This window comes from Panthera uncia, assembly GCF_023721935.1.
Source record: "Panthera uncia isolate 11264 chromosome B2 unlocalized genomic scaffold, Puncia_PCG_1.0 HiC_scaffold_24, whole genome shotgun sequence".
NCBI lineage: Eukaryota > Metazoa > Chordata > Mammalia > Carnivora > Felidae > Panthera > Panthera uncia.
The window spans coordinates 10,397,708-10,409,015 of NW_026057580.1; the positions used below are offsets into that span (position 1 = coordinate 10,397,708).

Sequence of the window (11,308 nt, forward strand, 5' to 3'; positions counted from 1 at the left end):
AGGTTGAGTTTTAAGAATTCAATGAAGTGAAGCACATGAAAAGCTTAGCACACATCCAAACACTAAATATTTGCTGGCTGCGAAGATAAAACACGATGCCTGAGAGCCAAATACAATTATGTGCTTGGGACTGATCATAAAGCAGTGCATTCCTAGAGGTAATTATTCAGAAATCTGTAGAGAAAAAAGCCAAAGCCTCCTCGTACCCTCACCCCATCCCAGTCCCAATCCCCTCCACAAAAGTAACATTATCTGCTAGCAGGCTAGTTTGTTCTTGTCCTAAAAACAAAAGAGCCCAAGTGAAGGATTTTAAGAAACTTTAATCAAATATTCCCTACTTTAACCCAAGTTTTAGATAACAAGTCCCTGTTAAACAGGTCTAATCCTCAAATTCTGGGCCAAGCACCAAGGCCAAGGAACCCTTTGCCAGAGCATAGCAATGGGAGCTGCAGACTAAACTGTCCTCCAGAGAGTATCAACCAGGGCAATTTGGGGAAGAAAAAAAATAAAAATAAAGGTGATCAAGAAAATAAAGGTTGGGAAAAACCTTTGCTAATTCCCAGGGGTGGAGGCCAAGCTGGAAACGTTCAGTAGTAAAATACAGAAGAAATGCAATTTTTTTTTATTATTATTACTTTTATTTTTGAGACAGAGAGAGATAGAGCATGAACAGGGGAAGGTCAGAGAGAGAGAGAGAGGGAGACACAGAATCCGAAACAGGCTCCAGGCTCTGAGCTGTCAGCACAGAGCCCGACACGGGGCTCGAACTCACAGACCGCGAGATCATGACCTGAGCGGAAGTCAGACGCCCAACCGACTGACCCACCCAGGCACCCCTAAGAAATGTAATTTTTAAAAGATGGTTAATAGCTAGGGGCACCTAATACAGCATAAAACTCTTGATCTTGGGGTTGTGAATTCAAGCCCCACACTGGGGGTAGAGATTACTTAAAATAGTAAAAGTTAAGGTAGCAAATGTTTAAAAAAATTTTTTAACATTTATTCATTTTTGAGAGACAGAGAGAGAGCATGAGTGGGGAAGGGGCAGAGAGAGGGAGACACAGAATCCGAAGCAGGCTCCAGGCTCTGAGCCATCAGCCCAGAGCCCAACGCAGGGCTCGAACTCACAGACTGTGAGATCATGACCTGAGCTGGTCAGCTGCTTAACCGACTGAGCCACCCAGGCGCCCCCCAATTTTTTTTTTTTTTTTTAACATTTGTTTATTTTTGAGACAGAGAGAGACAGAGCATGAACGGGGAGGGGCAGAGAGAGAGGGAGACACAGAATCTGAAGCAGGCTCCAGGCTCTGAGCCATCAGCCCAGAGCCCGACGCGGGGCTCGAACTCATGGACCGCGAGATCGTGACCTGAGCTGGTCGGACGCTTAACTGACTGAGCCACCTAGGCGCCCCAGTAGCAAATGTTTTAAAGAGGAGTTGGGGACTCCTAGGTGGCTCAGTTGGTTAAGTGTCCGACTTTGGTACAGGTCATGATCTCGCAGTTTGCGTTTGAGCCCCACATGAGGCTCTGTGCTGACTGCTTAGAGCCTGGAGCCTGCTTCAGATTCTGTCTCCCTCTCTCTGTCCCTCACCTGCTCCCGTTCTCTCTCAAAAATAAACTTTAAACAAAAAAGAGATGCCCCTCCCTTACGCTCTCTCAAAATTAAAAAACAAAACAAAAGAATGAGGTAATAGATAGAACCAAACCCGTGCTAAAACTGTTACAACTGGGAGTAGTGATGATAGGTATAGGGTAGACAGGCAATCTTATGGACACTGAGGCCACAAGCATAAACTGGTATGAAATATACCATGCATTGTTTTGCTTATTAAACCCTTTCAAATTTTACTTTTGAAATGTATTATTCTACAACACAACTTCAAATGGGTACAAATAACAGGGTATATAGCATGACTAGAAACCTAAATGCCCTCCTCCTAGGAACTGGGTAATTTATAATATAATCTTAAAACAACACAAATTTGTACACGCTGGTGGGTAAGAAACCATCTTTGAAATAGTCCAAATATGGATCTGCTTTTTTCCCCAATTTTTACTGTGGTCGGCTACACGTAAAACTTACCATCTTAACCATTTTTAAGCACACATTTCAGTAATACTAAGCAATCAACACCACCATCTACCTCCAGAATTCTTTATCTTGTAAACTGAAATTCTATATCCATTAAACTCCATTTACCCCTTTCCCCAGCCCCTGGCAACTAGCACAGGCATGGGTTTTTTTTTTTTAATATTTATTTTGGAGACAGTGCAAGCAGGGGAGGGACAAAGAGAAGGGTCCAGAGGATCCAAAGTGGGCACCATGCTGACACCAGTGAGCTTGAACCCACGAACTATGAGATCATAACCCAAGGCAAAGTCAGGCACTAAACCCACTGAGCCACAGTGGTGACCATGTTTTGTTGTTTTTAACTTTAATACTTATTCTTGAAAGAGACAAAGTGGGGGGGAGGGGAGAGAGACACAGAATCTGAAGCAGGCTCCAGGTGCACAGCAAAAAGCCAGACGAAGGGTTCAAACTCACAAACCGGTGATCGTGACCTGAGCTGAACGCAAGCTAAGTGCCTGTGTTAACATTTCGACATCCTAAAAATCTTCACTACTTGTTAAGTACATCTAACCCATTAGAATCCTATGGCAGACCACCTAGAAATGCTTAATGTTAGCGTCAACCTAGTTTTTTTATCTTGTATATAGCTGCGAAGAGACATAGCTAGAGGTCAACTGTGATGCTCATTCACAAAGTTACCTTTCACTTCCCTAAATCTTTTTGTACGACTTTGCTTATACAAAAACCAAACTTTTACTTTGCACTAAAGCATTTTATTAGAATCCTTTTGACAAGACCAAGTATTTGATTACAATGAAGCAAAGTGGTCTGAATGATATTTAAAGATCTCAAAACTTCTATGCAGTTTTTTTTCTCAAGTTCAAAGCTGCTCACAGGTTAATGCAGGACAGCTAGATGAAGTTCCTAGGATTTGCTCAACACCAAATAAGACACATCCTCTCGTTAGCAAAATCCTGAAATTCATAAAAGAACATCTATTAGAAACACGCACACAACTAGAATTAAAGCATGAACTTGGGTGGGTAGAGAAAGCAGGAGTGATTCGTGGTTTCAAATATCCTCAGAGAAATGTTAATGGTCCAAGAAAGTTACCATTACCATTCTGGGGCTGAAGAGAAACTGGTACTCACCATAGGAGCCAGGGAGAAAGGACATGGCTCTTCACTCCTCATTGCAGCCCAAAGATTCAAGTGGCAGGAGCCACTATCTAGGTGACCCAGAAGTCTCAACAGCACTTCTCCAAGAGGCTAAGTTCCCAACGTCAGCCCTTCAGTCACCAGATTAGACACTGATCTGTGAAAGGGCACTGCCCCAAGTAGGCTTCTAGAATAATCAGGCTAGAAAAGTAAAAAGACAACCATCGAGAAGCACAAGCAAATTTAAAGGCCCTCCTGTTGGCCCCTTCTCAGACCCAAGCATCCAGTTCTCCAAATGAGTCAGAACTTAATTTTTGACATCAAGCCCAGCATCAGAGACTCTAGTCTGAGACAATCATCATTCCCAATTTAGGGAGACCTGGATGAAGGCAGGCGATTCTGAGAAGCGATTTAATACACTGAAAGACAATGGTCTTTCATCCAATATAAATAAGGATGCAGCAAAAGAAGAGTGCAGAAATGGCAAGCGCAAAAGTTAAATTACAGTGAAAAAAAATCCAGGATTGTGTGTGTGCACACAGAACCAAAAAACCTCCACTGGGGAATACAGAATGTACAGTAAGGAGGCAGGTTTAACCACAATTAGGCAAATGTATAAAAAGTTACCAAAATTTTTTTTTAAAAAGTTCAAGAGGGACATCTGGGTGGCTCAGTCTGGGTGGCATATCGGACTTTGGCTCAGGTCACGATCTCAGGGTTCGTGGGCTCAAGCCCCACATCAGATTCTGTGCTGGCAGCTCAGAGCCAGGAGCTTGTTTCAGATTCTGGGTCTCCCTCTCTTTCCCATCACACTCGTGCTCTCTTAAAAATTAATAAAACATTGGGATGCCTGGGTGGCTCAGTCGGTTAAGCACGGGACTTCGGCTCTGGTAGTGATCTCACAGCTCATGGGTTCGAGCTGGCCATCAATCAGGTTCTGCACCCCTTCATGCTGTCTCCCTCTCTCAGAAATAAACGTTAAAAAAAAAAAAAAAAAAAAGACTTCACAGTGACCCCATGAAAAGAGTGTTCTGGGATCAAAACAGTCTGAGAAGCACGGAGAAGAATCTCACACCTAATACTCACCTTTATTCAAGGGTAACACACGGCGAGCACCTTAAAACACCTAGTGGAAAAATGAAACACAGAGATAGGCCACACTTGTGTTTTTTGGCCACGAGCTTCTCCCCAGCACAGGTACCAGGAAGACCCAACCCGGGGGAGGGAGATGGTCAGCGCGCTGCGGTGACGGCGTCAGCGAGACACTCAGAATCACCTGGGTTCATCATCACCCCCGTCTTCCCCAAGGCCACCGCCAGCCATTCCATCTCGCACAATCCACTCACCCTCGTGGCGCTGCGAACCAGCCTGCGAAGACCAGGGCCCTGGGAAGAAACCCATGAGTCAGCAGGGGCCGGGGGCAACCCCAGCCGAGTACCCCCCCTGCCCTGGGCTGGGTCAGTTCCAAACGATGGCGTCACGTACACATCAGAAACTCTAGTCTGTAATGGCAGTTCATCCTGCTCAGCCCGAGGCTGCAGTCCCCTCACCCAACAGGAACCCGAGATACCTACACGAAGGAAGCTTGGCAGAGACAGCGCAGGTCGCCGGGGCCGCCGCCTCCCCCTGGCGTAGGGGATGGCGCCAGAGCAGCCCCCCCGGCGCAACACAGCACGCGGACATTCTCCAAAAGCAAGCGCATCGCACAGAGAACTATAATGGCGGAGTCCCGGCTATTTATGGCGACGTGGGGTCGGGGGCCTGACGGGTATGGCTGTCTTCGTCGATGCCTGTTCGACCCACGGCATTTTCCCCTTCGTTCAAACAAGAATAAAGCAAGTGAAAGAGAGGCCAGGAGTGAATGTTTCACACTCTTCCGGGCAAATAATTCAGACCTATTTTGTTAATTTTGAAAAACAAAAGACAGATGACCGTCTCTCCATCGGCCGGGCCGGAGACAGTCCCTGGCGCGGCAGGAAGCCTGCGCAGCTGAAAGCCTGCGCAGCTGAAAGCCTGCGCAGCCGAGTGCTTTTCCTTATTAGCTTCCCGGGCTGACAAGTCCCCGCTGGAGTAACTCCTCCCTCGTCCTCACCAGTTCGGGGTCCTGGTCACGCTCAGAGACTATCACCTGCTCTGTCTAGCCAGCGAAATCTGAATTCACCGCCCACTCCAGCCCGCAGACCTATCAGTCATATTAACCTTAGTGTCTTTTTTTTTTAACAGCTTTATTAAGATATAAATAACATACAATAAACAGTTTTTTAACATAGACCATTTGATAACTTAAAAAAAAAATCTAACCTTTTAAGTGTACAGTTCAGTAGTGTTGAATGTATCACGTTGTTGTGCAATCTATCTGCAGAACTTTATCCTACTATACCCATGAAACTACTCCCAGTTCGTTTCCTGTCCTCTTTATGAGCAGTTCATGGACTGGGAGTTGGCCAGAAATGGTAGACGTGTTCAGTACACTCTAAATAGAACCATATATCTCAGGAGGGTTAGAAGCAAAACAAATAGGGGTGCTGTAGCAACAGCCAGGCCCTGTTCTCCCTTTGCTAGTTTTTCTCCCCCAGAAATCTGGTCATTTGCTCTTGGCCTCTATTAAGAGGCCATCAACTCATAAATTATCCCAAATCCCACCTTCCTGGATGGACCCTTCTATACCTCCTCATTTATAAATGTAGTTAGTGTTTGGTGATGTATGTTGGCCTCTTCATCTTTTATGAGAAAGGAATATATGAGTTGGGGGTTCCACATCATACAAAATCATTTTTGTTTTTAGTAATCTCTATACCGAAGGTGGGGCTCGAACTCATGACCCCAAGATCAAGAGTCACATGCTCTACCCAGCCAGCCAGGCACTCCCAAAATCAGTCTTATTTTATTTTATTTGTATTTATTTTTGAGAGAGAGAGTGTGTCAGGGAGTAAGCAGGGAAGGGGCCTAGAGAGAGGGAAACACAGAATCTGAAGCAGGTTCCAGGCTCTGAGCTGCCGGCACAGAGTCCTACATGGGACTTGAACCCACGAACTGGGAGATCATGACCTGGCCAAAGCCAGAGGCTTAACCGACTGAGCCACCCGGGCGCCCCTTATCGTTATTTTTTTTTTAATGTTTATTTATTTTGAGAGAGCGAGCGAGCAGGGAAGTATCAGAGACCGAGGGAGAGTGAGAATCCCAAGCAGGCTCTGCACTACCAGCGTAGAGTCTGCCATGCAGGGCTCAAACCCAGCAACTGTGAAATCACTACCTGAACTGAAAGCAAGAGTCAGATGTTTAACTGAGCCACCCAGGTGCCCCAGTCTTCTTCTTAAGTCCCATAATTAGGCACAGTGGACACAGATTAAAATGCAGAAGAAGGCCATTTTGGGTGCAGAAAATATATCCTCTTACTTCTGCAATAATCTTTCCATCTTGCCCCAAGGTTTCAGACTTCCATCAAAAAAATGTCTTCCCAGGAGCACCTGAGTGGCTCAGTCAGTTGAGCACTTCTGAGCTTTGATTTTGGCTCAGGCAGTGATCCTGGGATCGTGGTACTGAGTCCCGCATCTGGTTCCATGCTGAACGCTGAGCACGGGGTGTGCTTGAGAGTGTCTCTCTTCCTCCTTCTGTCTCTCTCCCCTGCTCACGAAAGCTCTCTCTCCTCTAACATAAAAAATACAACTGCTTAAAAAAAAAAAAAATCTCTTCCCAGGGGCACCTGGCTGGCTCAGCTGGGAGAGCATGAGACTCTTGATCTTGGGGTCTTGAGTTTGATCTCCACATTGGCTATAAAGGGGCACCTGGGTGGCTCGGTCGGTTAAGCATCCGACTTCGACTCAGGTCATGATCTTACAGTCTGTGAGTTCGAGTCCTGCGTTCGACCCTGTGCTGACAGCCTGGAGCCTGCTTTGGATTCTGTGTCTCCCTCTCCCTCTGCTCCCCCCACCTCATGCTCTGTCTCTCTCTCTCAAAAATAAACATTTAAAAAAATTTTTTTAAATAATAAAAATAAAAAAGAAACAAAAAATCTCTTCCAAGAATCCTGCAGTATTCACTTGTTCACTTGATACATTTCTCAACTCTTAGGGGCTGAGTTTCGCCCACAGTTGATGCTGCAAAGTAGACTTTGCTTTAAGTTCCAAAATGTGTATGTGTACCAGTAGCTAATGAATTCTCATATTAAAAAAAAAAAAAATTTGGGAGTCTCTTTTCTTTTTTTAACATTTGTTTTTTAGGGGCACCTGGGTTGCTCAGTCGGTTAAGCGTCTGACTTCGGCTCAGGTCATGATCTCACACTTCGTGGGTTCAAGCCCCGCATCGGGCTCTGTGCTGACAGCTCAGAGCCTGGAGCCTGCTTCAGATTCTGTGTCTCCCTGTCTGTCTGCCCCTCCCCTGTTCACGCTCTGTCTCTGTCTCAAGAATAAATAAACATTAAAAAATTTTTGTTTTTTATTTTATTTTAGTAATTTCTACATCCAACATGGGGTTCAAACTTAGGACCCCAAGATCAAGAGTTAAATGTTCACCTTTTTATTTTTATTAAAAAAAATTTTTTTTAATGTTCATTTATTTTTGAGAGAGAGAAAGAATGCAAGTTGGGGAGGTACAGAGAGAGGGGAAAACACAGACTCTGAAGCAGGCTCCAGGATCTGAGCTGTCAGTACAGAGCAGAGCCTGACCTCATGAACTGCGAGATCAGATGCTCAACCAACTGAGCCACCCAGCCACCCCAAGCATTACAAGCTCTCCGGACTGAGCCAGCCAGGTGCCCCTGAATTACCATGTTCTGATGTTGCTTCCTAAAGAACCACTTCCCAGCCTCAGGGATTCTCTTTTTTGACCCATCAAGCTGTCCTTGGAGATTTCCCTAACCTCTATCACTGCTGCTGCCAGTGAATCAACACTTCTAGGCCTTTCAAGCCTCAGGCTCCCATTCACTGTAGAAAGCCCATTACCGCCAACGGCTGTTCCCACTAGCAGACACCTTCCCCCCTCTTCCATGCCCCAGCCCTCTAAAAATGTAATCAGCAATAGCCTCTGATGTGATCATTTTTCTCCACTATTGGCTGCACATTAGAAACACTCAGACAGCTTTACTTCCATACAATGCCTTAGCCCACTCCCAAAGATTCTGACTCCTGGTGGAGGCCTGGCAGCAGTATTTTTTTTAGCTTCCCCCACTGATTTTAGTATACCACTAAGTTGGAGAAACATGTTTCCAATAGCTTGCAGCTACTTATTCCCTATCTTACCTGCCAGGTTACAGGAAAACAAAAAACAAACAAAAAAACCCTAACGAACCCAATTTCTGCTGCTGCTGCTGCTGCTGCTGCAGTTAAAACTACATTTACCATATTCTATGATAGGAAGCTACAGTGTTATAGTTCATCTATTTTTCTGAGTAAAACAAGCCTTTGAGAATTGGCCCAGGAACCAAAAGAACTTACTATATTCCATTTCCTTTACAAGCTTTCAAGGAGAGCTTCCTATATTTTGTAATTCCTAAAATGTTTGATTTTCCCAGAGGGTGCAGATTTATTGAAAAACAGAACTTGAGCTTCAATTTGTTTTTATTTTGGAGTAGTTATTTCCAGGCTCAGTTTTGGGGAGGTAGAGGTTGAGATTCTATCAGGCTAAAGAAAATGTTAAGGACATCTAACTGCTCTGGCAGGAAGAACCCCCTGGGGAAGAGCTTGTAATGGGAAGAAAGCCCATTTCCTTGATCTTCCCAGCTGTATCCTGTACCCAGCTTTCAGCTCCTTCTCCTTCTTAATTAAATTTGATCTTACTTTAAATTCCTCTGGTTTTGAGATTGTCCATAAAAAGGACAAAGAGGTTACTGATCGTTAAAACTGGGGTAAAACCATCACTTAGAACCGGACAGGAACCCAATGCCAATGGTGTTCAGGCAGTGTGGAAAAAAAACCAGCATTTGTTGCTAATTTTGCCCTGGATGTAGTTGAGGTGACCACTCTCACATGCTAATCTATGAAAAAACTTTAGGACACCTGATTTAGAAGATGGGGAGATAGAAATTACTGAAGATTACTGGGGGAAAGCACAGAAGTTGCCTCATTATAAAGTTATTTAGGGTGACCGTGGGGTGGTCTTGAGCCGACAACCAAGAAAGAATTCTTGAAGATGGCTTTAGTGCAAAAAAGGTGATTTTATTAAACCATGCGGACAGGACCTATGGGCAGGAAGAGCTGCACTGGTGTCCTGACTGGTAACATTTTATATCCTCAGGTTGGGTGGGGGTCAGGGATAGAGCAAGTCTCTAAGAATTTTGGAAGCAAGGTTTCCAGTACCTTGAGGGACTAGCTGTTGCTAGGGAAACGCCATTTATTACCGCTTAATAAAACCCCAGTCAAGAGACCATTCAGATGTATATGGGGTGGGGGCATAAGCTTGGAATATGATTCCCAGCATGTATCTTGGGGCAGTTAAGATAAAGGAAGTAGATTTACAGGATCCTTGAGGTTGGGATAATGTTAAGCTAGGGTTCTCTTTCGCCCCCAGCAAAGTGTTATCACTGAGACAACGTAGTTCCTAGAGCCATGTCACTCTGCAAGTTCCAAGGACTTGTTAGTTTCCCACATTACCATGGCAAGCACTTTCCTTTGTTCTCAGGTATCCAGGAGTGAGGAGTATCACACATATTCCACCTGGGGATGGAGTGTTGTGTGCCAGCCTGTATTTTGCCCTCAGTTTGCCCCAAGCTTCTTCATCAATTGTCATGCCTCCCAAATCCTCAGAATCTTGGTCTTCATGTGCTTGATAACTGCAGCAAGGGTGACCATGGCAAAAAATGTTACTGGTCTATGCCACGTTTCTGCTCAAAATGATTTAGATCTTTAAAAGTGAAGTTGTACTGGGGGTGCCTGGGTAGATCAGTCGGTTAAGTGACCGACTGCAGCTCAGGTCGTGATCTCGAGGTCTGTGGGCTGGAGCCTCTCATCAGGCTCTGCACGGATAGCTCAGAGCCAGGATCCTGCTTCAGATTCTGTGTCTCCCTTTCTCTCTTTCCCTCCCCTGTTCGCACTCCATTGCTCTCTCAAAAACATTTAAGAAAAAATTTTAATTTAAAAAAAGGGAGGTCACATTAAGGAATCTACTGAAGTCATTGCTTCACTATATACTAATTTGGATGTAAATTAAAAAAAAAAGTTAAAAAAAGGGAGGTCATTCTGACAAAATATTTTAAAATGAGACAACCCAAATCGAGGTTAAATAATTTACACTTGGTCACCCAGCTGGCATTTACAACCCTAGAGTGTGAATCTGCATCTCATTTTTGCTGTTTTGCACACCTCTAAAATAATTCATAACTCAAATAAAAGACTAAGACTCACAGCTCAGAAGTGACAAATTAAGGGCTCTGCACACGTTAAGTGTGAGAGTAAAGAACCGTGAACATCTCTCAACACTGCCTTTAACCCAGAAGTTCTCCCCAAAACCATTTTTGCAGCTCCCATCCCCTTTTCCCCTAAAAAAAGTGTCACCCACAAAAATGGGCAGCTGAAATTTTGTTTTCTAGCACAGATATAATTTAAAACCTACAATTAAGTCTTAAAATAAATAGCCAAAGTCACAGCTCCTCATAGTGTACCTCCCTTCAGAAGTACTGTATTTTTCAGCCTATGAAATTCAGACATTCCAAGAAAGGTCCGCTATCCCCCCTCAAATAAAAATAGACTTGTATTTGTAACATTTTATTTTTCATCATGAAGTATACAAATTGTTAAAAAAAAAAAAAAGCCATTCCATGACTTCCGGTGTTTACAAAGCAAAATTGGACAGAGGGTGGCAGTGTTTGCTCATTTTAGAGAGGAGGGAAAAAAAGCACCAACTTACTTTCAAGGCAAAAACTCTACTAAAAACACTAGTATATCACAAGGAAATAACAAAGACAAACATTATCAGGTTACAACCTAACTTTAGAATAAATTGAAATAACAGAAAACTGGAAGTAGGAAAAAATACAGTGTGATAGCAAGGTCCTCAGGTCACCTCGACTTGGAAAGAAATACGAGTCAGGAAGGTAAGGATCCTAATCCACCTCCTCAATGGTGGGGCCTGACCCAGAGCCACCTCT

The 11,308-nt window shown here is 44.2% G+C and overlaps 1 long non-coding RNA gene and 2 other non-coding genes across 3 annotated transcripts; all 3 read right to left on the reverse strand.

The window, feature by feature from the left end:
* Window positions 1-258: 258 nt before the first annotated feature.
* LOC125938429 (uncharacterized) lies at window positions 259-4,946 on the reverse strand. Its single transcript, XR_007462694.1, has 5 exons — window positions 4,803-4,946; window positions 4,575-4,613; window positions 4,315-4,354; window positions 3,223-3,429; window positions 259-3,045 (listed from the first exon to the last, which is right to left on the reverse strand). It is a non-coding gene; the product is annotated as an uncharacterized LOC125938429 (long non-coding RNA).
* LOC125939220 (small nucleolar RNA SNORD52) lies at window positions 3,526-3,594 on the reverse strand. Its single transcript, XR_007462972.1, has one exon. It is a non-coding gene; the product is annotated as a small nucleolar RNA SNORD52 (small nucleolar RNA).
* Window positions 4,459-4,521, reverse strand: LOC125939223 (small nucleolar RNA SNORD48). The gene has a single exon (XR_007462975.1). It is a non-coding gene; the product is annotated as a small nucleolar RNA SNORD48 (small nucleolar RNA).
* Window positions 4,947-11,308: the final 6,362 nt, after the last annotated feature.